At 43.7% G+C, this 26,255-nt stretch overlaps 1 protein-coding gene across 3 annotated transcripts in view; it reads left to right on the top strand.

Annotated features, from left to right (window-relative positions):
- LOC123990928 (leucine-rich repeat and fibronectin type-III domain-containing protein 2-like) overlaps positions 1-26,255 on the top strand; it is a 163,862-nt gene that overhangs the window by 69,080 nt on the left and 68,527 nt on the right. For all 3 annotated transcript variants that reach the window (XM_046291950.1, XM_046291952.1, XM_046291951.1), the window contains exons 3-4: positions 17,864-17,977; positions 24,102-24,202. The gene's annotated coding sequence lies outside the window, so the exon portion shown is untranslated. The remainder of the gene's footprint in view (positions 1-17,863; positions 17,978-24,101; positions 24,203-26,255) is intronic.

The raw sequence follows: 26,255 nt of genomic DNA on the forward strand, positions 1-26,255 counted from the left end.
CAACTACACACAAACATAGTCAAGATCCCACAAATCACAATGGGGAAAATGGCTACCTAAATATGATCCCCAATCAGAGACAACAATAAACAGCTGCCACTGATTGGGAATCATATCAGGCCACCATAGAAATACAATTCCCCTAGATAACCCACCCTAAATCTCAACATAGAGAATAAACAGCTCTCTATTGTCATGACGTTGCCCTCTTTGGGTACAGCGAGCACCATCCCCCTCTCTCTGTCACCTACACTCAGGCTGCTGTGACCTCAGGTCGTAAATCCTGGAGGAGATTATCTCCTCGTGGCCACAGTATAAAGAGAGAGTGAGTTTTCATAGAGAGAACAAATTAATTTCTTCCACCTCACTGAACTTGAGGACCGAAACAACATTTATGTTCTGGAGAAGGTATAAAAGATCGGTGAAGAATCAAGCTACGAACTGGTCCGTTTGGTACAATTTTGTGAAACTCATGGGAGTAAATATGGCAACATTACCATAACGCTGTTTATACAATAGCCTCAGATATGAGGCTTACATCTAAGTATTGTATAAGATTAATGAGTGAGGATGATCCTGATTGTGAAATCGTGTAATGTGATTTTGGACTGTTTAACTTCTTGACGCACCCATCCCGTTAGCGGGATCATTTTCATCAACATCCGCTATATTGCAGGGCACCAAATTTAAATTAAATTACTAAATATATTTAATTTTCATGAAATCACAAGTGCAATATAGTGAAACACAGCTTAGCTTGTTGTTAATCCACCTGGCGTGTCAGATTTCAATACATATTTTTGGTGAAAGCTATTCAAGCGTTTATGTAAGCACATCTCTCTCAGTAGACAAATTATTACAAACAGCTAGCAGCCAAGTAGATTGGTCACGAAAGTCAGAAAAGCAATAAATTAAATCGCTTACCTTGTTTGCACTCACGAGACTCCCAGTTACACAATAAATGTTCCTATTGTACCATAAAGATCATTTTTATATCCAAAATACCTCCATTTGTTTGGCGCGTTATGTTCAGAAATCCACAGGCTCGAGCGGTCACGACATCGCAGACGAAAATTCCAAATAGTGTCCTTAAAGTGCTTAGAAAGATGTCAAATGTTTTTATAGTCAATCCTCAGGTTGTTTTTACAATATATAATCGATAATATGTCAACCAGAATGTAGCTTCTTCCATAGGAGAGAGAGAGAAAATGGCTGTTGCGCATGAAAAACTCTGCTGGCACCCAGCCATCCACCGACGGGATGGGTTTTTCAAAATAAAAGCCTGAAACTATGTCTAAAGACTGTTCACAGATTGAGGAAGCCATGGGAAAAGGAATCTGGTTGATATCCCTTTAAATGAAGGCAAGGCATCCAATGGAACAGAGAGCTTTCAGGAAAAACAGCACTTCTTTGTTGGATTTTCCTCAGGTTTTTGCCTGCAATATCAGTTATTGTATACTCACAGACAATATTTTGACAGTTTTGGAAATGTTAAAGTGTTTTCTATTATATGCATATTCTAGTTTCTGGGCCTGAGAAATAGGTAGTTTCAAATGGGTCTGTTTTTTTAGCCAAAAATTAAAATACTGCCCCCTACACTAGAAGTTAATGAAGGAAACTCCAATTCCCTTTGGAGTTTAACTAAATCAGAGGACCGCCCATGAGCACAGTTATGGTCTGGCGTCCTGGGACAGGCCCCTTTCTGCTCTTCCGAATAAAACCCCAACCTTGAGAATTTCTCAACTGACCATGTTTCTCTCAATTACGAGAGGACTAAGGTTGAGACCAGCTTACCTCGATAACGAGAGGGCCAAGGTTTGAGAGGAGACCATAAACCTGAGTTTAAGCTAAGGTTTGAGTAGATGGCTGAATCTTTTAACCATACCACGTGATTAAACTCTTAGACTATCAATAGTGACAGAATAAGAACAAGTCTTTGATATTAATAAAAATTCTGCAGCTAGGAATTCGGTATCATTGAATGCGAAGACCGATAACCGCCGGAACATCTATTCTATAACGACATGAATGAATGTCACTCTGAGCTATCTATTCTAACCACGACAGACAGAGAGAGAGAGCGGACAAACTCTCCAACAGAAACAAACTTTTCAACAGAGATCCCAACGACACACTGAGCGTAAATATATATATTGATTGCAATTGTTCCCGAATGAGTGAGCATTCATGTGCAAAGGATTAGCATTTCAATTGTTATAATTATCAACTGTGTGTTGTCTCATCTCAGTCGACCCCACTTTCCTTTTGTGCACCAAGCCGCGATGCCGGTTTAGCCCACTAGGGCACATCCGCTATCGTTTCTTTGTAACCATATCTACTGTTTGTTGTGCATTTATGTGAGTACTTAGTTAGTAAACAAATATTTTAAGACAATTGATGTATGGATGACTCATAGTGAAGACTTGGTTCGTGCAGATAACCAACAATTTACGACGTTTGGAATGAGACTGACGTGAGGAAAATAATAATTCATTAATTCGAAGACTAATTGATCAGATGTTAAATATCTGAAAGTTATATTAGGAAAATTATAACTTTGTAATCTGAATATTTTCCTTGGTGCCCCAACTTCCTAGTTAATTACAGTTACATGACTAATCAGTGATAATAATTACAGAGTTATTTGATAAAGATTAATCTTCATTTTAATGATGCCAAAGACACGACACGATGGTCAGAGCGTGACAGTTGAGAAGGGACTGACTGCATCACTTCTTCTTTCTGTAAGAAACAACGTGTTAAATAGTTTGCATAGTCAACTTACATGCAGCTCTGACACACACACTTACCCCACCAGACATGCCGCCAGGGGTCTCTTCACAGTCCCCAAATCCAGAACAAATTCAAGAAAGTGTACAATATTATATAGGGCCATCTCATATTGCTCAAATGAACAGCAGACCTGGTTTTAAAAAAACAGATGAAGCAACACCTCACGGCACAATGCCTCTCCCCTATGTAACCTAGATAGTTTGTGTGTATGTATTGGTAATGATATGTAGGCTCTGTTTGCCTTTTTTAAAATTAATTGATGTAGTTCTGTCCTTGAGCTGTTCATGTCTGTTAATGTTCTGTATTATGTCATGTTTCATGTTTTGTGTGGACCCCAGGAAGAGTAGCTTCTGCATTTGCTACAGCTAATAAAATAACAATACCAAACTTACTGTTGAGAGAAAAAAAAAATGAATTTCCAAAAGTGGTTGTGCATCAGCAGTTTGTCTTTTGACAAAATTAGCGCATGTCAGCGAAACATTTTTATATTGGTAAGTTAGTCAAGTGGTCGAATTGCAGACCAGGAGTGGCCCCATTGATCAGTAGATATCATATTTAAAACAGCAAACATTTGTCTCCACCCTATGGCAAAATATGTAGAATTGCAGGAAATTAGCTGCATAACTGCAAATTCTTCTCTCCACCCAAAAGACAAACCTGTACAATTGCAGCAAACTTGCTTGAAAACTGCAACAGCATTTTGCTTAGGGCCCCCAAAACGCTAGGGGCTGGCTCTGACTGCATGTGTGGGTATAGATGTGGGTACGCAGACCCGCGAGCCACTGAGGCCCTTCATGATGAGTTCAGATTTTCAGTGGCCCCCACCCCATCAAAGTTGCCCATCCCTGCTCTAGATACAGATGTTGGGTTTCATCAGCGATGCAGTGCTATATTTAGAACAGGCCTAGGCACTGTTACCTAATTGGTAGAGTGAGAGGGATGGAGTTCAACACAAGGCAAACAGAAATCAGTTACAAGTAAGAATGCCAAGTATCATAAAATGGATAAATTGGATTTCAATGGAAGTGTTATTTTCTCTTGCATCCTATTTTTTTTGAATGGATACGAGTGTTACTGACCAGCCCTTTGGGATGGCATATTTTTGGAGAGGATTTGATATGTCTGCAATGGACAGACAGAAATAGCTTTCCTTTGTTCCGTTATCCTTTGGGAATGAACATTCACAATGAACGGGCTTGCAGAGATCCGTCTCCTTTATCAGAGCTGCAGTCTGCAGTGTTAACCCATTTACCTCATGTAGCCTAACACTGTAATATTCAAATGCATCTGATTCGCATTGATACAGTAGTTGCAGTACCTCTTCAAAGGGTCAGTTTAGGAGAAGGACAAATCCCAGTGTTATTGTTACACGGCAGCGCCTCTCTAAAGTAGAAAACACAGTCTATGTGATATATTTTAATTTCAACATTCTGTAATTCACTTAAGAGCTAGACTCTTCGTTTTTCTTATCATGAACTATTCCATTGTAAACTAAATGGAAACGCTGTGGAGTAAGAATCAATGCAGGGAGAGTGGCGAATTTGGTTTGATATTAAATTAAATATTAATTTCAAATCTTTGACTATTGAAGGACTGAGCCATAGCGCTTTATGCAACCAAGCCTATGCTCCCAGAATCAATTTTATTTACGTGCCATGTTTTTATTTGTTGATGACCCTCCAATTGGTGATGAGAGATTTAGGTCCAGAAGATGAGAGAGATCAGAGATTTCATGCCGAGAAATCACATCAAAAACATGTATTTGGAATGCTTTTTTTCAAATTCCATAAGATATTCAGTGGCAATATTATTTGCATGTAGTAATGAAAAGTATCAATATTTGTTTTGGTTCTGAGCGTTATGTTCACACTCATTAGTTGAAGGTGTTTTTGCTGGCTCTGCACTGTATTCTAATAGGGTTTTATATGCCTGTATGCAGACATGGCTGGTGGCTCCAGTCTTATCATTCTGCTTAAAAGGTAGTCATAGTCAGTATGTAATTACAGAGTATATTAAAATGCTCCGTTGGGTTCCTTCCCTATTAAAAGTGGTCTTGTTAGGAATATATAGTTATCACAGACGAACTGCACCGTCAGCTCATAGCACCCAGCTGGGAGTCTCTCACTCTCTCACTCTCTCTCTCTCTCTCTCTCTTTGCAAAATGATAAAACCAAGCTGGGGGCTAAATTATATTTGTTAAATTAAGAAATAAGACAGGACAACAAGTTTGTTATAAATGATGAAGCAGTCGTGTGCTATCAAGAAACAATGTGCACATACTGTTTACGTAGTTTTACATAGGAGTGACTGTTTACACCACCCCGCTCACGGAAATGGTTCGCCCCTACAGACAGTGAGTCACGTGGTCGCGGCTTTCTATATAAAGCAGGCAGACCTGCATCGAGGCATTCGGTTACTGTTCGATTGTTTCACCCATTCTAATGTTCAGACTTTGAGCGTGGTATAATCTGCAATGCCAGGTGCGCCAGTATCTCAAAAACAGCCAGCCTCCTGGGCTTTCACGCACGACAGTGTCTAGGGTTTACTTGGCACACGTTAGGTCCCTTGATACCAACTGAGAAACATTTCCTTGCCCCAAATAATTCAGGATGTTCTGGAGGAAAAGGGGGGTCCATCCCGGTACTAGATGTACCTAATAAACTGTCCACTGAGATTATATTGTGCTGTTTATTTTCGTACACAATTACAGTGAAGCTAAACACTTTGGGTTACAGATTAAGGCTAGTCCTGGATTATTTTTAAAGCAAAATCAATTGAGAATCCACAGTCAATAGTCTGACACTGTTATATATGACACCATTACACATCATATAACCTTTATCAACAGGTGTCACAACAATTGCTGGTCACACACAGTACAGTGCATTACAGATTCTCTGTGGGATTGACAGCTAAGCTATTACGTGTAAAACACTAGTTGAGCGGCGGTGACTCAGTCAACTAGGCGGCAGTTGGCGGGTGATGAATCTGCTCCTGGCTGTGGCGGCTGACTGGCTGGTGCAGCCGGTCCGTGGGTGTTGCCTCGCAGTATTGCCATGTCACTTTGATTAGGAGCACAGTCGCACACCATTCACATCTAACCTGGGCTCCTCAGTCACAGTAATCGTGTCCATTTGTGAAGTGACATGAAGGCGATTGATGTGTTGTAACAACCTGGGGCTGAGCACTGAGCATAGCCCCGCAGCAATACAGGTGGAAGGAAAAAGAAAGCGACTTAATGAGCTGGGAGACCTTGAAATGAGTCAGACATGGACAGACAGACAGACAGGCAGGCAGACAGACAGACAGACAGACAGACAGACAGACAGACAGACAGACAGACAGACAGACAGACAGACAGACAGACAGACAGACAGACAGACAGACAGACAGACAGACAGACAGACAGACAGACAGACAGACAGACAGACAGACAGACAGACAGACAGACAGACAGACAGACAGACAGACAGACAGACAGACAGACACACAGACAGACAGACAGACAGACACACAGACAGACACACAGACACACAGACACACAGACACACAGACAAAGGGACAGAGAGAGAGAGGGACAGAGAGAGAGGGAGAGAGGGAGAAAGGGAGAGAGGAAGATAACAGAATGCTCAGTAAAGGTTCCTTTAGAACTTTCAGAATCAAATCAAAGTTTATTAGTCTCATACACAGATTTTCTGGTGTTATTGCAGGTGCAGTGAAATGCTTGTTGCCAACTCCAATAGTGCTGTATATTGTCTCACAAATACAATACTAATACACCAATATGCGCAACGTTGCAGATGCATTTGAGCAAATATATGGCATGTGTGGTGCTAGAATTACTAAAGCTTCGTATTTTGTATTCATTTACTGTTCTCGGGTAAAAAATTGAGTATTGGTCATATTGTCACAATGTACATTTGTAATTGCCCTTGGGCGGGCCTGGGAGCCAAGTGTCAGCTTCTTGGCTAGCTGCACGCTGTGTATAACAGAATCCGCTAGATTGCGCGTATGGCAAAAACAAATGAGAGGGGGAAATGTTGTGAACTCACGTAGATTTGGGTCATTTTTAGGATGTTCCAGTGTTAGTGTCATTGAACAGGCCTTTTCTGAACGTCAGAAACAGCAACCAGGACAAAACGCCCCCACGTTTGTGTTTTTCCATAGAGTATTGAAACACTGGAACATCTTAAAAAATTCACAAAATTGCCCCATCATATTTGTTTTTGGCCATGCGCGCAATCTAGCCGATTCCGTTACACACAGCACACAGCTACCCAAGTAGCATGACAATTTACTCCCAGGCCCAGCCAATGGCAATTACAAATGCGGCCACTGTGTACGTTGTGACAATACGACCAATTCTAAAGTTTTTACCACCCAAGAACAGGTAAAGAATGCAAAATCTAAAGCCTCATTAAGTGTAGCACCACAAATGTCATATACATGCTGAAATGCATCTGCGGGGCTGCGTATATTGGTCAAACTAATTGAGCATTTAAACTTCGCATTGCAGAACATGCTATTCAAAATGAAAACACGGACTATGTTATTGCGATCCACTGCATTGAAGCCAACAATGGCTCACCTTCCTCCCTGTGCTGGCTCACCTTCCTCCCTGTGCTTTGAAGCCATAGATCACAAATTTCACCGAGAGGAGGTGACATCATAAGTAAACTAAAACAAAAATTGGCATTCCGGCTGTACTCCTGACACTCTGTGGATCCTAAGGGTCTAAGTGATGATTTGTCACTGTCCTCGTTTCTATAATGTTGTTGCCTTGATTATTTGGTTCTCTGTGTCTCTGGATTCACTGGAACGCAAATATCACCTATGTATATATATTTTTTATTTGGATGGATCCAATATGTCCCCCATCGGTACCCAGCACCTCTCCTCCGGACCGTACCGGACCGTACCCCTCCCAGTCCACGAGGTACTGCAGGCCCCTCACCCGGCGTCTTGAGTCCAGAATGGCCCGGATCGTATACGCCGGGGGTATACGCCCTCGATGTCCAGAGGGGGGGAGGGACCTCCGGCACCTCACTGTCCTGCAGGGGACCAGCTACCACCGTCCTGAGGAGAGACACATGAAACGAGGGGTTAATCTGATAATAGGAAGGGAGTTGTAATCGATAACACACCTCGTTTATTCTCCTCAGGACTTTAAAGGGCCCTACACACTGCGGACCCAGCTTCCGGCAGGGCAAGCGGAGGGGTAGGTTTCGGGTCGAGAGCCGACCCTGTCCCCTGGTACAAACACGGGGGGCTCACTGCGGTCGCGTTCAGCACTCCTCTTCTGCCGTCCACTCGCTTGTTGTAGAGATTCCTGGACGGCCCTCCAGGTCTCCTTGGAGCGCTGTACCCATTCCTCCACCGCAGGAGCCTCGGTCTGGCTCGGATGCCATGGTGCCAGGACCGGCTGGTCCCGTAACACACACTGAAAAGGGGACATGTTAGTAGAGGAGTGGCGTAGTGAGTTCTGGGCATTTCCGCCCAGGGAATGTATCGTGCCCACTCCCCTGGCCGATCCTGGCAATACGACCGCAGAAACCTACCCACCTCCTGGTTCACTCTCTCCACCTGCCCATTACTCTCGGGGTGATAACCGGAGGTCAGGCTGACAGAGACCCCCAAACGTTCCATGAAGGCCCTCCAGACCCGGGACGTGAATTGGGGGCCCCGATCAGAATCGATGTCCTCCGGCACCCCGTAGTGCCGAAAGACATGGGTGAATAATGCCTCCACAGTCTGTAGGGCTGTAGGGATACCGGGCAACGGGAGGAGATGGCAGGACTTAGAGAACCGATCCACAATCACTAGAACCGTGGTCTTCCCCTGAGACGGCGGAAGATCGGTCAGGAAGTCTACGGATAGATGTGACCATGGCCGTTGTGGAACGGGGAGGGGTTGTAGTAACTTCCCTCTAGGAAGGTGCCTAGGAGCCTTACTCTGGGCGCACACCGAACAGGAGGAAACATAACCCTTAATGTCCTTTGCCAAAGTAGGCCACCAATACCTCCCCCGAAGGCTCCCCACTGTCCTCTTCACCCCATGGTGACCCGAGGAGGGTAGGACGTGAGCTCACCGAATCAGTTTGTCCCGAACACCAAACGGCACGTACTTACGCCCCGCCGGACACTGAGGAGGCCCGGGTTCCGCCCGTAACGCCCGCTCGATGTCCGAGTCCACCTCCCATACCACTGGTGCTACCAGTTTAGAGGCGGGAAGGATGGAAGTAGGTTCGGTGGACCCATCCTCCGTGTCGTAAAGATGGGACAGTGCGTCAGCCTTTACGTTCTGGGAGCCCGGTCTACACGACAATGTAAACCGGAACCCCCGCTACTCTCTCCTCTTCCATCCTATCATCTCTTCCCTCTGCTCAAACCTTCTCCAACCTATCTCCTGATTCTGCCTCCTCAACGCTCCTCTCCTCCCTTTCTGCATCCTTTGACTCTCTATGTCCCCTATCTTCCAGGCCGGCTCGGTCCTCCCCTCCCGCTCCGTGGCTTGACGACTCATTGCGAGCTCACAGAACAGGGCTCCGGGCAGCCGAGCGGAAATGGAGGAAAACTCGCCTCCCTGCGGACCTGGCATCCTTTCGCTCCCTCCTCTCTACATTTTCCTCCTCTGTCTCTGCTGCTAAAACCACTTTCTACCACTCTAAATTTCAAGCATCTGCCTCTAACCCTAGGAAGCTCTTTGCCACCTTCTCCTCCCTCCTGAATCCTCCTCCCCCCCCTCCTCCCTCTCTGCAGATGACTTCGTCAACCATTTTGAAAAGAAGGTCGACGACATCCGATCCTCGTTTGCTAAGTCAAACGACACTGCTGGTTCTGCTCACACTGCCCTACCCTGTGCTCTGACCTCTTTCTCCCCTCTCTCTCCAGATGAAATCTCTCGTCTTGTGACGGCCGGCCGCCCAACAACCTGCCCGCTCGACCCTATCCCCTCCTCTCTTCTCCAGACCATTTCCGGAGACCTTCTCCCTTACCTCACCTCGCTCATCAACTTATCCCTGACCGCTGGCTACGTCCCTTCCGTCTTCAAGAGAGCGAGAGTTGCACCCCTTCTGAAAAAACCTACACTCGATCCCTCCGATGTTAACAACTACAGACCAGTATCCCTTCTTTCTTTTCTCTCCAAAACTCTTGAACGTGCCGTCCTTGGTCAGCTCTCCCGCTATCTCTCTCAGAATGACCTGCTTGATCCAAATCAGTCAGGTTTCAAGACTAGTCATTCAACTGAGACTGCTCTTCTCTGTATCACGGAGGCGTTCCGCACCGCTAAAGCTAACTCTCTCTCCTCTGCTCTCATCCTTCTAGACCTATCGGCTGCCTTCGATACTGTGAACCATCAGATCCTCCTCTCCACCCTCTCCGAGTTGGGCATCTCTGGCGCGGCCCACGCTTGGATTGCGTCCTACCTGACAGGTCGCTCCTACCAGGTGGCGTGGCGAGAATCTGTCTCCTCACCACGCGCTCTCACCACTGGTGTCCCCCAGGGCTCTGTTCTAGGCCCTCTCCTATTCTCGCTATACACCAAGTCACTTGGCTCTGTCATAACCTCACATGGTCTCTCCTATCATTGCTATGCAGACGACACACAATTAATCTTCTCCTTTCCCCCTTCTGATGACCAGGTGGCGAATCGCATCTCTGCATGTCTGGCAGACATATCAGTGTGGATGACGGATCACCACCTCAAGCTGAACTTCGGCAAGACGGAGCTGCTCTTCCTCCCGGGGAAGGACTGCCCGTTCCATGATCTCGCCATCACGGTTGACAACTCCATTGTGTCCTCCTCCCAGAGCGCTAAGAACCTTGGTGTGATCCTGGACAACACCCTGTCGTTCTCAACTAACATCAAGACGGTGGCACGTTCCTGTAGGTTCATGCTCTACAACATCCGCAGAGTACGACCCTGCCTCACACAGGAAGCGGCGCAGGTCCTAATCCAGGCACTTGTCATCTCCCGTCTGGATTACTGCAACTCGCTGTTGGCTGGGCTCCCTGCCTGTGCCATTAAACCCCTACAACTCATCCAGAACGCCGCAGCCCGTCTAGTGTTCAACCTTCCCAAGTTCTCTCACGTCACCCCGCTCCTCCGCTCTCTCCACTGGCTTCCAGTTGAAGCTCGCATCCGCTACAAGACCATGGTGCTTGCCTACGGAGCTGTGAGGGGAACGGCACCTCAGTACCTCCAGGCTCTGATCAGGCCCTACACCCAAATAAGGGCACTGCGTTCATCCACCTCTGGCCTGCTCGTCTCCCTACCACTGAGGAAGTACAGTTCCCGCTCAGCCCAGTCAAAACTGTTCGCTGCTCTGGCTCCCCAATGGTGGAACAAACTCCCTCACGACGCCAGGACAGCGGAGTCAATCACCACCTTCCGGAGACACCTGAAACCCCACCTCTTTAAGGAATACTTAGGATAGGATAAAGTAATCCTTCTCACCCCCTCCCCCCTTAAAATATTTAGATGCACTATTGTAAAGTGGCTGTTCCACTGGATGTCATAAGGTGAATGCACCAATTTGTAAGTCGCTCTGGATAAGAGCGTCTGCTAAATGACTTAAATGTAAATGTAAATGTAAGAATATGGCCCACCTTGCCTGATGTGGGTTAAGTCTCCTAGCTTCCCGAATATACTCCAGATTCTGGTGGTCGGTCCAGATGAGAAAGGGGTGCTTAGCCCCCTCAAGCCAGTGTCTCCACACCTTCAGAGCTCTAACCACCGCTAGCAACTCCCGGTCCCCCACATCGTAGTTACGCTCCGCTGGGCTGAGCTTCCTTGAGAAAAAAGCGCAGGGGCGGAATTTTGGTGACGTATCCGAGCGCTGTGATAGCACGGCACCCACCCCAGCCTCGGACGCATCCACCTCCACTATGAATGCTGGAGAGGGGTCCGGATGCGCCAAAACGGGCGCATCGTTGAACAGCGCCTTCAACTTGTTGAAAGCTCCGTCCGCCTCTGCTGACCACTGCATCCGCACTGGGCCCCCCTTCAGCAGTGAGGTAATGGGAGCCGCTATCTGGCCAAAACCCCGGATAAACCTCCGGTAGTAGTTGGCAAAACCCAAATACCGCTGCACCTCTTTTACCGTGGTCGGAGTCGGCCAATTACGCATGCGCGGTGTGAGTGGCCGAGTAGATCAGAATGTCATCGATATAAACCACCACTCCCTGTCCGCACAGGTCCCTGAGAATCTCGCCTACGAAGGATTGGAAGACCGCTGGAGCATTCTTTAACCCATACGGCATGACGAGGTACTCATAGTGGCCTGATGTGGTACTAAATGCGGTTTTCCACTCGTCTCCCTTCCGAATACGCACCAGACTATACGCGCTCCTGAGATCCAGTTTTGTGAAGAACTACGCTCCGTGAAATGATTCAACTGCCGTAGCGATGAGAGGTAGAGGGTAATTATACCCCACTGTGATGGTGTTTAGACCTCTATAATCAATACACGGACGCAAACCTCCCTCCTTTTTCCTCACAAAAAAGAAACTCGAGGAGACGGGTGAGATGGAGGGCTGAATGTACTCCTGTCCCAGCGACTCTGTGACATATGTCTCCTTCGCCAACGTCTCCTCCTGTGACAACGGGTACACGTGACTCTTGGGAAGCGCAGCGTTTACCTAGAGATCTATCGTACAATCCCTTCCCGGTCGATAAGGTGGTAATTTAGTCGCTTTCACTTTACTGAAAGCGATTGCCAAATCGGCATACTCGGGGGGAATGCACACAGTGGAACTCTGCTCCGGACTCTCCACCGACGTGGCACTGATGGAAACTCCCAAACACCTTCCAGAACACTCCTCTGACCACCCCTGGAGAACCCCCTGTCTCCACGAGTGGTGCTGGAATACCCAGCACCACTGGAAACGCAGGCGAATCAATAATAAAAAGACTGATACGCTCCCTATGATTCTCCTGCGTCACCATGTCCAGTGGGACCGTGGTCTCCCTGACCATCCCTGACCCTAATGGCCGGCTATCTAGGGAGTGCACGGGAAAGGGAGAGTCCGCGATCCATAAAGTTCCCAGCTGCGCCTGAATCGACTAGCGCCTTATGCTGGGAAGAGGGAGAAAAGTGAAGGAAAAAAGTTAAGACAAACATGTGGCCAACAAGGGGTTCTAAAGAAGCCCAACTAATCAACACAAACAGGTGCTACCAATAAACATACAAGGAGGGGGAGGAAAGACAATCAGTGGCAGCTAATAGGCCGGTGACGACGACCGCCGAGCGCCACCCGATCGGGAAGGGAGGCCACCCTCGGTCGGACTCGTGACACATGGCCTATTGATTAATGAGACACACTATTTATCTTATTATTTGTGCTATAATTGCCATTTACCTTTAAATATATTATCATTGTAATTTCTTTACATTGTTGTGTCTCAATGGACCACTAGGCTATAAATAGGAACTAAGTGTCTTTCTGCTAGATGGTAACAGAGTGAACAGAACGTGGCTCGGGTGACTGACGTCCTTAGCCTTCCTTTGACACAAGTGCTGTAAATGTCCTGGAGGGCATGCCCCCTGTGATGCGTTGGGCTGACTGCACTACCCTCTGGAGAGCCATTCGGTTGAGGTCAGTGCAGTTGCCGTACCAGGCGGTGATGCAGCCCGACAGAATGCTCTCAATGGTGAATTTCTTCAGCAACCTGACGAACTTAAAGCTTTTGAACCTCTCCACTGCGGCCCCATCGATGTGAATGTGATGTCTTGTTGCCTCTTCTGTATCCTGTAGTCCATGATCAGCTCCTTTGTTTTTTTACGTTGAGGGGGAGATTATTTTCCAGACACTACTCCACAAAGGTTTTAACTTCCTTGTCAGCTCTCTAGTCGTTGTTGGTAACCAGGCCTACCACTTTTGAGTCATCAGCAAACGTAGCCATGCAGTCATGGGTGAAGAGGGAGTACAGGAGGGGGCTGAGCACACACCTTTGTGGGGCCCCGGTGTTGAGGATATGAGTGTTCCTACCATCATGTCTACACTCAGGTGTTGTCTGAGTGTGAACTGTATTATTATACATTCTGGATGGACTGGTTACCTTACGCTACGCTTGAAAATGTCTATCTATTAGTCTGGGAGAGAACGTATAGCCCTAGGCGATGCTGTTGGTATCATGTTTCAGGTAAGACCCAGATTCAGACAATGTCGAAGTAACAACAGTTTATTAATCCAACAGGGGCAGGCAAAAGGCAGGTCACGGGCAGGCAGAGGTCAGTAATCCAGATAGGTGGGGCAAAAGTACAGGACGATAGGTAGGCTCAGGGTCAGGGCAGGCAAAGGTCAATAATCCAGACCGGAACAATTGAGAGACAGGAGCATAAGGGAAAAAAGCTGGTAGGCCTGACGAAACAAAACGAATTGGCAACAGACAAACAGAGAACACAGGTATAAATACACAGGGGATAAATACACAGGGGATAATGGGGAAGATGGGCGACATCTGGAGGGGGGGTAGACAATCATAAAGCCGGTTGAAACAGATGAGGGTGTGACAGTTGGTTGATTGTGTAGGGCTGCTTACAGTTAGCCTGCAATAAGTTAATTTGTATTTGATTTTGAATAGCCTAGTAATAGGGAATGTTTTATATGATCATTATATAGGCCATAAAGATCATCAAGGACAACAGCCACCCGAGCCACTGCCTGTTCACCCTGCTATCATCCAGAAGGCGAGGTCAGTACAGGTGCATCAAAGCAGGGACCGAGAGGCTGAAAAACAGTTCTATCTCAAGGCCATCTGACTGTTAAACAGCCACCACTAACATTGAGTGGCTGCTGCCAACATACTGACTCTACTCCAGCCACTTTAATAATGGAAATTGATGTAAAAAATGTATCACTAGCCACTTTAAACAATGCCGCTTAATATAGTGTTTACATACCCTACATTACTCATCTCATATGTATATGCATATACTGTACTCTATATCATCTACTGCATCTTGCCATCTTTATGTAATACATGTATCACTAGCCACTTTAAACTATGCCATTTTATGTTTACATACCCTACATTACTCATCTCATATGTATATACTGTACATCTACCCCTGAACAGGCAGTTAACCCACTGTTCCTAGGCCGTCATTGAAAATAAGAAATTGTTCTTAACTGACTTGCCTGGTTAAATATATTTTCATTGCTAAAACATACTACTCTTGATGTTCCCAAAGAGATCTCCCAACTTAAGCACTGGGAAGCTGCAAGAGCAAGGTTGGAGAGCCCATGGCATACAGAGTTTGGGCGGAATATCAGCTGTCGGGCAGCGAGAGAATGCTCCTTAAACAGTGTTTGATGTGTGGAGTGAAATAAGTGTTTTTATATTTATTTCTCAGTTGCATATTTAGCACATGATCCACAGTGGTGGAAAATTGTACACAATTATCATACTTGAGTAAAAGTAAAGATACCGTAATAGGAAATGACTCAAGTAAAAGTGAAAGTTTAAAAATATTTGGTGAAATATTAAGTATGAAAATTAAATGTAATTGCAAAATTTTACTTAAGTATCAAAAGTAAAAGTATAAATAATTTCAAATTCCTTATATTAAACAAACCAGATGCCACAATTATCGTGTTTTTAAAAATGTACGGATAGCCAGGGGCACACTCCAACACTTAGATATCTCTCAGAAACAAAGCATTGTGTTTAGTAAATCCACCAGATCAGAGGCTGTAGTGTTGACCAGTGAGGTTCTCTTGATAAGGGCGTGAAATGGACCATTTCTGTCCTGCTTAGCATTCAAAATGTTAGAAGTACTTTTAGGTGTCCGAAAATGTACGGACTAAAAAGTGCATAATTTTCTTAAGAAATGTAGTGAATAAAAAAAAAGGAAAAGTTGTCAAAAATATAAATAGTCAAGTAAAACACAGATATCCCAAACACTACTTAAGTAGTACTTTAGAGTATTTTTACTTACGTACTTTATAAAACTGAAGTAGCCCTAACCTACAAAATAGACCAGTGCGAAAGCGCACAGCCTCCATTCGCTAGGCTGATAGAGTGAATACAGTTGACATGTATTTTTTGTTGTTCTAAATCTAAATCTAAACTCATTTGACATGTTAGTAAAGACAAGAGGATCACTTGATGAAAGAACAGCTGTGCAGCCTGAGGCAAGACACGGAGAGCAAGCTTTTTAGCTACTTTCTCAAATCATCCACAGCCTGTCGTTGTGTCATGCAGCCCATATATGTTGTGATTTCTAAGGTTTGTATCATTCACAGCTAAAGTTGCCAATTACTCTAGATCGAGCATGTTTCAAACGATCACTATTATGTTCAACATAGCCACTTCATATGCACACTCGCACTGTAATGAGGAAAATATAATTTAGATTTTATTTAGCTAAGTTCAATTGTATCCTTCTTACTATAAAATCATACAATATGCCAACACACTGACTCAACTCCAGCCACTTTAATAATGGGAATTGATGGGAAATGATGTAAAATATATCACTAGCCACTTTAAACAATTCTACCTAGTATAATGTTTACATACCCTACATTATTCATCTCATACGTATATGTATATACTGTACTCTATATCATCTACTGCATCTTTATGTAATACATGGATCACTAGCCACTTTAACTATGCCACTTTGTTTACATACTCATCTCATATGTATATACTGCACTCAATACCATCTACTGTATCTTGCCTATGCCGCTCTGTACCATCACTCATTCATATATCTTTATGTACATATTCTTTATCCCCTTACACTTGTGTCTATAAGGTAGTAGTTTTGGAATTGTTAGATAGATTACTTGTTGGTTATTACTGCATTGTCGGAACTAGAAGCACAAGCATTTCGCTACACTCGCATTAACATCTGCTAACCATGTGTATGTGACAAATGAAAATTTGATTTGATTTGATATAAAATCATGTTACGGACTTATAAGCATATGTTGTCAGCTAAATGAATGGGCCTACAGCTTATGGCATGGAGCATAGCCAGATAACATAGAGTAGACCAACTCATATTCTGTTCTTCTGAAATACATTCTCTTCATATCGTAATGTTTCTTTAGATCTTACGGAAATAAATAGTAGATTTATTGTGATGGTGTAAAGGAAATTGACTGATTGATTTATTTCAAAGGCGCGCATCAACGGCTTGTATGCATGGAGGCCTGGTGATGCTAAACCTTTTTATGTTAATTCATGGTAAATTACCATAAGGCCGGCAGCATGACAATAACCGGCTGACAACATTTCATGACCGCCACAGCCCTATACAGTGCATGGCTGATGTCAAAGTGTATTATGGGGACATGAGCTTCCCAGAATGTATGATTATGTAATTGGATATAAGAATGGACATATTGGAACCATCATGCATCATGATATCCTTTTAGGCCCAGTAGACAAGTTCACCATCCAAAACAGTTGTGCAATCCACAAGCCCATCGATATCTAGCGGATGCTATCATTGCAGTAGGCAGTACAGCAGGCAGTACAGTAAGCAGTATATTAATGTTAAGTAAGTGGTTTGTGGACCTAAAGAGTACTAAAGAGTGAGTGATAGGTTTAGTTTACCATTGTTGTTGTTGTTGTCACTGCTGTGTGGTGAATCATGGCCTGTCTGACCCTCTGACGGATGACGCTGCCTCGTGCTAAAACCAAAGCTCGCTAATAGCGTCTGGTGTAAGATGAGCGGAAGTCACAGCGCTCATGAGAGAAACCCATCTATAAGGGACAGGAGAGGCGGTAGAGTGTTGTGACCTTGAGCAAAGGAACTAGCTCGTCCCAAAGTCAGATACGTAGTCATACTATATGGATGAGGATCATGAATTTGTCAGTTATGGTCTCGTCAGTCTAGCTCACCTTCTTGTTGTAGCTCACTGTGTACACATCTAGCAGACTGACACCCGGAGGCTTGCTCTAGGGCAAAACAGTCAACGCTGAGATCCTCTCACTGAGGAAGCAACTAACAGAACCTTACTTTTGTAATCGAGGGATGATTTTGATTTCATGAAGTTCTGACGTGGATTTGATGTTTAAACTGTGTTTACCTTCTCTCTCTTTCCTACAGGACGGTCTTATGATGGTCAGAATGAGCTCAGGAATAAGGCTTTTGCTGAGGTGAAAATTATGGAAGCCTGACCCAAGGAGAATCTTCCACCTGATTATCCATAGCCTGGTCGCTGTGAGTCTTACATCCTATATCCATCTCTCACTAGGACACACACACACATGAACACATGCACTAATGCACACACACACACACACACACACACACACACACACACACACACACACACACACACACACACACACACACACACACACACGCGCCTCTATACAATCCTCTATCCCTTTAGAATAGCTCACACCTCCTCAGGCGGTCTGATTGTGGCCACTGGGAGAATGATCACATACAGCAGATATAAATAGCATCCGATGAGAGGAGGCAGAATCCACACCTCTGTGTGTCCGCCAAGAGGAATCACCTTTTAAATTCAGCCTCTTAGTGCTGTTTAGCGCCTGGAGATGGCTTTCCAGGAAGTTATGTTTAATCTGGTTGGTGGAGAGAAAATCACCATTGATTGCCTTTTATTTAAGATTAATTTTTCAGTGTTGGGCCTCTGAAGGTCTACATGTGAAGGAGTAGAATATGGTCTTAGGACTCTTAGGATGGTGTAAAACTGTCCACAAAATGTCAGCACTAGAATTTCTTCTCCTCTGTGATATGTGGGGGATGAACATTTCAAATCTATTTGTATCTAGGAAATACTGGCTCTGGAGCAGTTGTGTAAAGTACTTAAGAAAAAATACTTGAAAGTACTACTTAAGTCGAAACATCATGTGGTTGCAAATGAATTGTCTGATAGAACAGAAAACCAGTAGGCTCCGGACCTCAAAGGGCAGTGTTCTCCAAATGGCATCCTGCACAGGGTTTACTTTGGCCCCCATGTAAAAAGAAATGGTATGTTCATTGTTGGACATAAAAGACTTTCAAAACACCAGGAAATCAGCTCCAATTGATTTTCATTTTGGAAATCTTTTCCCAATTATTTCCACTCATAATAGAGAGACATGATCATATACAAATGTAAGCAAGGTTTGAAATTATTGTGTTTCAGTCAAAAACTATATCTGTGTGTCACGAATCCCGCCGAAGATGGTGCCTCTTCCTATTCGGGCGGTGCTCGGCGGTCGTCGTCGCCGGCCTACTAGCTGCCATCGATTCCCTTTCCTTTTGTTTCTGTTAGTTGGGTCTAGTTTGGTTACACCTGTTTTGAGTTTAGTTTTGTTTGTAGGCTATTTAAGGGCCCTAGGCCCGCTGGGTATTGTGCGGGCTTGTTCTCTGTTTATTGGTGTTGGTTGATTAGTGTGATCTCTATTTTTCCGGACAGTTTTAGTCCTGTTTATTTGGACTGGTTGTTTCATGCGGCCTTGTGTTTTGCATGTCCGTTTTTCCGCTGTCATTGGAATAAAAGATCCACGTACGGAATTACCTGCTCTCTGCGCTTGACTCCTCCACCCACCATTCATAGAAGTCGTAACACTGTGGTCAATTTGCAGTCCATTTTTTGTCTACAAATGATTTGTAATTATGTGTGAGTTCATAAATTCACTCTGGAGTGCCAGAGTTTGCTCTGGGTCGTTAGTAAATTCAGAGCTTTGTCAGATTGTCCGTTTGTAAATTCGGAACGTTTCACACTTGGAGCGTTCAGAGTGCACACTGGACGCTCGGGCCAAGGAGTAGAGTTGATCCAATCGTTCTGACCTCACAACGGCAGTCAAGCACCCAAGCTAACTGGGTAAAGTTGGCTAGCTTGCGCGCTACTTCCAGACACAAAAGAGATAACACCTCACTTTAACCATTTTACTCGCCTTTATTTGGCTCTTGTCATGTTATCCAGAGTGTTGGTGACTGTAACTGTGCTGCTGGCAACAATTGGAAAAAAAATCATATTTGCAGACGTTTACTGACACCAGTCATATTCAACGAGTGTTGCACATTCATAAATTCATCAGTTATTCTGCGTTCTGGCACACTCAGGCGAAAGTTCTCTGAAATCGGAGTAGATAGTCAGAGTGAATTTGTGTTCTGGCCCCCCGACCATCCGCTCCAGAAAAAATTGGCCCGCGGTTGAATCTAGTTGATGATTCCTGTCGTAGGGTAAGAGTTAAATACCCCTGCTGTATAAAATTCTGAATATGCCTTGTTTTCCTCATTAGTGTTCTGATGGAGGCCGGGGAATAAATTACTAATGTTGAATTTATGATCTGGAGAGAGTTCATTTCTACGCTGGCTCTTTGGGGAACTAGAACAACCATACAGTCAAGCCACATCAAAAACAGCTTGCCACCTCGTAAACAGAGGTCCAATATTTCCCGAATACAACATTTGTTATTCTAACTATGCTCATTAGGTTAATAAACAGTAGTCATTGATTAAGGGAACTGGTGATAGCTTGTGAAACCCACACACTCCTGATCAGCGTATTTAAAGGCTGGTCATTAGATAGCATATTTCACCATACCAAAGTGTTCCCTGTAGATATTACTATTATTATTAGCAATGATCTCTCTAAATCAATCCATGTTGTAGAAAAGCATTCTGAAGTAAAGCTTCTGGTGATTTTTAAGAATGAGATACAGTACAGCCAAGATAGTCTGACTCACTTGGCAGCCATTTCTCTTTCGCCAGCTGACTAATTACTGGCCCTGTGTTTGGAGCAGAGTTCTCTCCATTTATCTCCATCTTTCTCTATGGAATAGGTAGAAGTCATTCAGATCTCATCATTTGAAAGTCAAAGGATTTGGCTCTGGATGAGGTGAGAAATACCTAGCAGATGTTCATTTCACAGAACTAAAACCTGGTGTAATTTGGTCAGATGCTCGATTTACGCAGTCTGGCCATGAGAGATTAGGGACAGATCCAAATTTACGTGCCATTAAAAAAATGCACTCCCCTCCCCAACGTTACAAATATTGTCACATTACCCTCCCCTTGTACTTTAAAATGAATTGAACACCCTCCCCCTCATAAAATTAACTCAAACTAATGTCTACGATCACAAATAACAATACATGTAGCTACCCTCTGTTTATATATGTGGATATCGACTTTGCCACTTCAGCATGCTTTTCTGGCACAGTCGATGCCACACAAGGTTACAGGCCAGAAGGTTGTGGGTTTGCCGACCACCACAGACTAGCTCACTCTCCCTGCCTGTTTCATTACAATATGATCAGAGCCAGCTGCAGACAATGTTTAGCTAGGGGAAAATCAGATTTTCAACATTTTGATGCCATATTTATAATTATATAAAATATATGCGACAAATTTCCGTGCCAATGTTTCTGTACCAATGCACCACGCAACCAGTAAACAAAGCATACTGACTTTGAGTACTTCAATATCATGGTTTGTGTTTTCAACACCACAATAAATTGACTTTGTCAGTCTTGACAAACAGAAAATACATCTGTCCCTACCTTGTAGGCTTACCCAGTATCGAAGGCGTGGCTTGACAATATCCAAATGTTATTCAACTTTTTAGTGTTTTGTAATAGATGTCTCTTTCCATTTATCAATTGGCCGCTGCACAGCTCAGATCGATTGATTGATAGATTTTATTTTGTCCGTTAATTAAAAACAATACATACACAAATATTTTTTATAGTGACCAGGATTGCACAATAAAGTCGGGGACTTATTTCCATTGTGGTCCCTATGTTTTACATACAAATATACACAATTGCATAGATACAGACACACTACATAGATACTGACACAGAAATAACCTCCAGATGAATATGAGGGGGAGTTTTAGTACAATTCTTAGAAGCTTGTTTGGCTGGGTGCTTATTATTTAGATGTTTAGGGCTGCTGGTGAACCATGATGTGCCGGCATAATCAAAGTAACACTGGACTTGCGCACTTGCCAGAGTCTTTAGGGTATCTCTAGCTAGGTATAGACTTTTTTTAGGGGGGTGGTTACTTTCTTAAATCAATAATTGTCCACATTACATTTCAGCTGTCAGAGATTTTTAATTCAAATATTTTGTATAAAGATACGCATTATATTGTTAGATTATAGGGGTAACTCTGGTAGGCCTGAAACATTCTTCCTCACCTCAAGTTGAACAGTCTGAGTCAGTTGGAGCGCCTTGGCGCACTGCCTTTGTATCGTAGGCCTGCAGTAACTAATGCTTAATAATAGCCACACCATACCAAACATTTCTATGTTTTTGTAGGGTAATGTCAAAAGTAAGTCAAGCCATAGTTTATAGTGAAAATAGAAGGAGAAGAGCAAATATAAAGCAGGGGAAAAAACGCACTACCCTCCCCTGTGCCATCCCAAAAACCACATAACCCTCCCCGAAGCAAAAAAAAAAGAAGAAGCTTGACAACCCTCCCTGAGTTTGGACCACCCTTCTTCCCCAGTAAATGTTGATCTGTCCCTTAAGCAGATGTGGCTGCTAAGAGGCTAAGAGATCAAGTTCTCTTCCTGTGTGTAAGATTCTGCTTTGCACTTTGTTTATCTTGCACGATGGCCCATCGCAGAAGCAAAAATAGCTGTGCAAATGTGATGATCTGTCAATCTTATGGAACATTAGCCACTTAATGGGAAAGCAGAATCCTCCTTTCAATATAGGCTAAAGAAAAAAGCGACCATTAGCTTGTGTCGTTAGTCGAAAACTAACTGTGTTCAAAGAATGTTCTGCATATTTATACAGATGGAATTCAAATACTGATAGATGAGTGTGTGTTGATGAGTTTGAGCAGTCAAGGGTTTTAAGGGGTGAATGAATCGAAATCCTCTTATACCTTCGGCTCTTTGTTGCAGTGTATGGCACATCCAAGTGCTAGATGAATAGAGATAGATCATTATGAAAATAGGTTAGGCCTGAAATTGATTTGAAGGCTCTATTTATGTTAGAAAGCAAACATTTATTCCCTGAAGTCTTGCAAAAAAGCAGAAAGCAATCGGTCTTGCACATATCTCCCTATGCAGTTAACATGTTTATGACTCATGTGTCTTTGGAACTGAAAATTTTTGCAAGAATAGGAAGCTACACAATAAAATAACATGTAATGTCTCTACCCCATAAAGCCTCATAATCAATCCAGTGCTATCCGATTTATTATAACTTCATCAAGCTCTCAATTTACATAAATGCGTCTCAATCCTTCACCCTAATATCACAGAGCTAATGAGTTTGGCAGGTGCGCTAGGTTATAATTATATGAAGTAGGTTATTAAACACTTTCTTATCACAATTATTCTCTGTCAGATTGAATTATCTTCAATGTAGTTGAGAGGTCTACACTGCTACAATAGGCTTCACACTATTTATCCATGTTTCTGTCAAGCAAACCCATTCAGCTGTCTGTCTGGGAGGTGTCTGTGTTTTCTGTCTGTTCAAACTAGTGGAACGCAATTACTCGTGTTGTGGCACAGTTTAGGTAGCTCTTTGATTCTACTGTTTTGTCCCTCTTCACTGTATTCAGTAAGACAACTATTTCCTAGCATCATCATACTCAGTGTGCATGAGTCATCTTTATTATGTCCCACTTGGGCACTATTTAGATGGCAGACTTGGTAACATGCCACCCTTTGCCACCTATCTTGATTAGAGACTCAGGCTCCAGTTGCAGGAGCAGGAGCAGACTACATTGGTATGGATGTGCATTTCATCTATATTCAGTTTGAGCTCCCGCACTGTGAGTGAGTGCACCTCATTGTTTTTTTTTCTTTCATTTTTTATTTATCAGACAGGATTTGCAGACACTGACAGGCTGGGGTCTGCCTGAGGAACCATTCTTACGGTGTGTTAAAGCGTTGTCGCAAAGCTCTCAGAAATCCGCCCAGATACTGGGATCCCCTCCCCTTCATCTCGTAGGCTGTTCTATGGATACGGCTAGAAACGAAATCCCCTTTGCAGGGCATTTGACGGTCATATTCAGATTCAGATTCCACTGGGTTATTAGAGGAATCAGAGTTTTTTTTAGCAATGCTGCTCTGAAAATCTTTATCAAATTCATCAAACACAAAGCATTACATCATAAGGACTTAAGTTGAGGCTGTCTATTGCATTGATGCCCAATAAATAGCTCTTATGCATCCACCAGGACTAGATTTGTATTATTGGAAGGGGCTAATTTGACCACTACTTGTACAGGAATTCCACCTCCATTGGATTTTCAAAATTCCTCTAGCTATTTACACATGATCTGTGTTTGAGCTGATCGAAGCGTGTTTCCATGTGTGAACTGAGCAGATTCTGTGTGTTGGTGTGTGTGTGCTCTCCAGGTTGGCCATTCCCTCTGGTGTGGTGGGAAGAGACGTGCAGGCTGTGATTGACGGGCGATGCCCCGTGAGTGAACCTATGGCAGTGACACAACACAATACAGGTAAGTAAGCACAGAACACAGCACAGGTGTTTGGGAATCCACTCATCTCACACACCTACAGCATACCCAATACCTAAGAGCCTTAACCTTACTGGTACAAAAACAAAGTTCTCTAGAGGAAAAACAAAGGTTGATAAATCCTTTAAAGGCCTTTGTTTTTGATGGAGAAAGCCTTGGGAAATGAAGGGTTTAGGTGGAACAAAGTGGTATGAGGCTGGACTGATGATGGTTTTGAGTGCTGGCATGGTGATTGTTGAGCAGCATAGGGCACGTAGAAGCATGCCGGTTTATGATTTCTCTCAGACCAACACCTGGGTGACCTTAAGAGTGGAAGAGAAGCTCCAGAATGCAGCCAGGGCCCTCCAGCAGCCTCCAAAAAAACGTGAAATCAATCAATCCCTGTCGAGAGAGGGGATAATTAAATTTTTGCACTTTTTCTCATACAAAGTATATTTCAGCCAAAGGCCTGCTTCTATCTATGATGTAAACACAGCCTCTTGTGAGCTGCTGTCTGATGACGAGCAACAGACATATCTAGAAATAAGATTAGATTTTTTGAGTGCATTTGAAATACCCAGCATGCAATACGAATTGTCTTGATCTTATGAAGAAGTAACTCTATTGACCATTTAGCCAATTTATTGAAAGCTAGCCAATGGCACAGTGTGACTGGCCTAGCCAGCTACTGTAAATGTCAATTTGTCAGTGAACTACATTTTTTAATCACGTTTTGGCATGATTATATGTCTCATTTCAAGTAACTAGCTGCATGCTTAAATAGACATTCAATCATATACTTTGCATTGAAACCCAAATAAAAGCATGTTGATAGAAAGGTGTGTGTTGGTCATGTACAGTACCAGTCATAAGTTTGGACACACCTACTCATTCAAGGGCTTTTCTTTATTTTGACTATTTATCTACATTGTAGAATAATAGTGAAGACATCACAACTAAGAAAAACACATATGGAATCATGTAGTAACCAAAAAAGTGTTAAACAACACATATTTGATATCTGAGATTCTTCAAAGCACCAACCTTTGCCTTGATAACAGCTTTGCACACTCTTGGCATTTTCTCAACCAACTTCATAAGGAACTCTTTTCCAACAGTCTTGAAGTAGTTCCCACATATGCTGAGCACTTGTTGGTTGCTTTTCCTTCAATCTGTAGAGGAATCCCAAACCATCTCAAATAGATTGAGGTCGGTGATTGTGGAAGCCAGGTCATTTGATGCAATACTCCATCATACTCATTCTTCGTCAAATAGCCCTTACACAACCTGGAGGTTTATTTTGGATCATTGTCATGTTGAAAGACAAATGATAGTCCCACTAAGTGCAAACCCGATGGGATGGCGTATCGCTGCAGAATGCTGTGGTTACCATGCTGGTTAAGTGTGCCTTGAATTCTAAATAAATCACAGGCAGTGTCACCAGCAAAGCACCCCCACACTATCAGACCTCCTCCTCTATGCTTCACGGTGGAAACCACGCATGTGGAGATCATTTGTTCACCTACAATGCGTCTGACAGAGCCACGGCGGTTGGTACCAAAGATCTCAAATTTGGACTCATTAGACCAAAGGACAGATTTCCACCAGTCTAATGTCCATTGCTCGTGTTTCTTTGTAGTAATTCTACCATGAAGGCCTGATTCACAAAGTCTCCTCTGAACAATTGATGTTGAGATGCGTCTGTTATTGTACTATGTAAAGCATTTATTTGGGCTGCAATTTCTGAGGTGTAGTTAACTCTAATGAACTTATCCTCTGCAGCAGAGGTAAGTCTGGGTCTTCCTTTCCTGTGGTGGTCCTCAGGAGAGACGGTGTCATCATAGCGCTTGATGGTTTTAGCGACTGCACTTGAAGAAACTTTCAAAGTTCTTGGAATGTTCGGTATTGACTGAACTGTATGTCTTAAAGTAATGATGGACTGAAGTTTCTCTTTGCTTATTTCAGCTGTTATTTCCATAATATGGACTTGTTTTTTTACCAAATAGGGCTATCTTCTGTATACCAGCCCTACCTTGTCACAACACCAATAACATTT

The sequence above is a fragment of the Oncorhynchus gorbuscha genome, linkage group LG12, assembly GCF_021184085.1.
Source record: "Oncorhynchus gorbuscha isolate QuinsamMale2020 ecotype Even-year linkage group LG12, OgorEven_v1.0, whole genome shotgun sequence".
Taxonomy (NCBI): domain Eukaryota; kingdom Metazoa; phylum Chordata; class Actinopteri; order Salmoniformes; family Salmonidae; genus Oncorhynchus; species Oncorhynchus gorbuscha.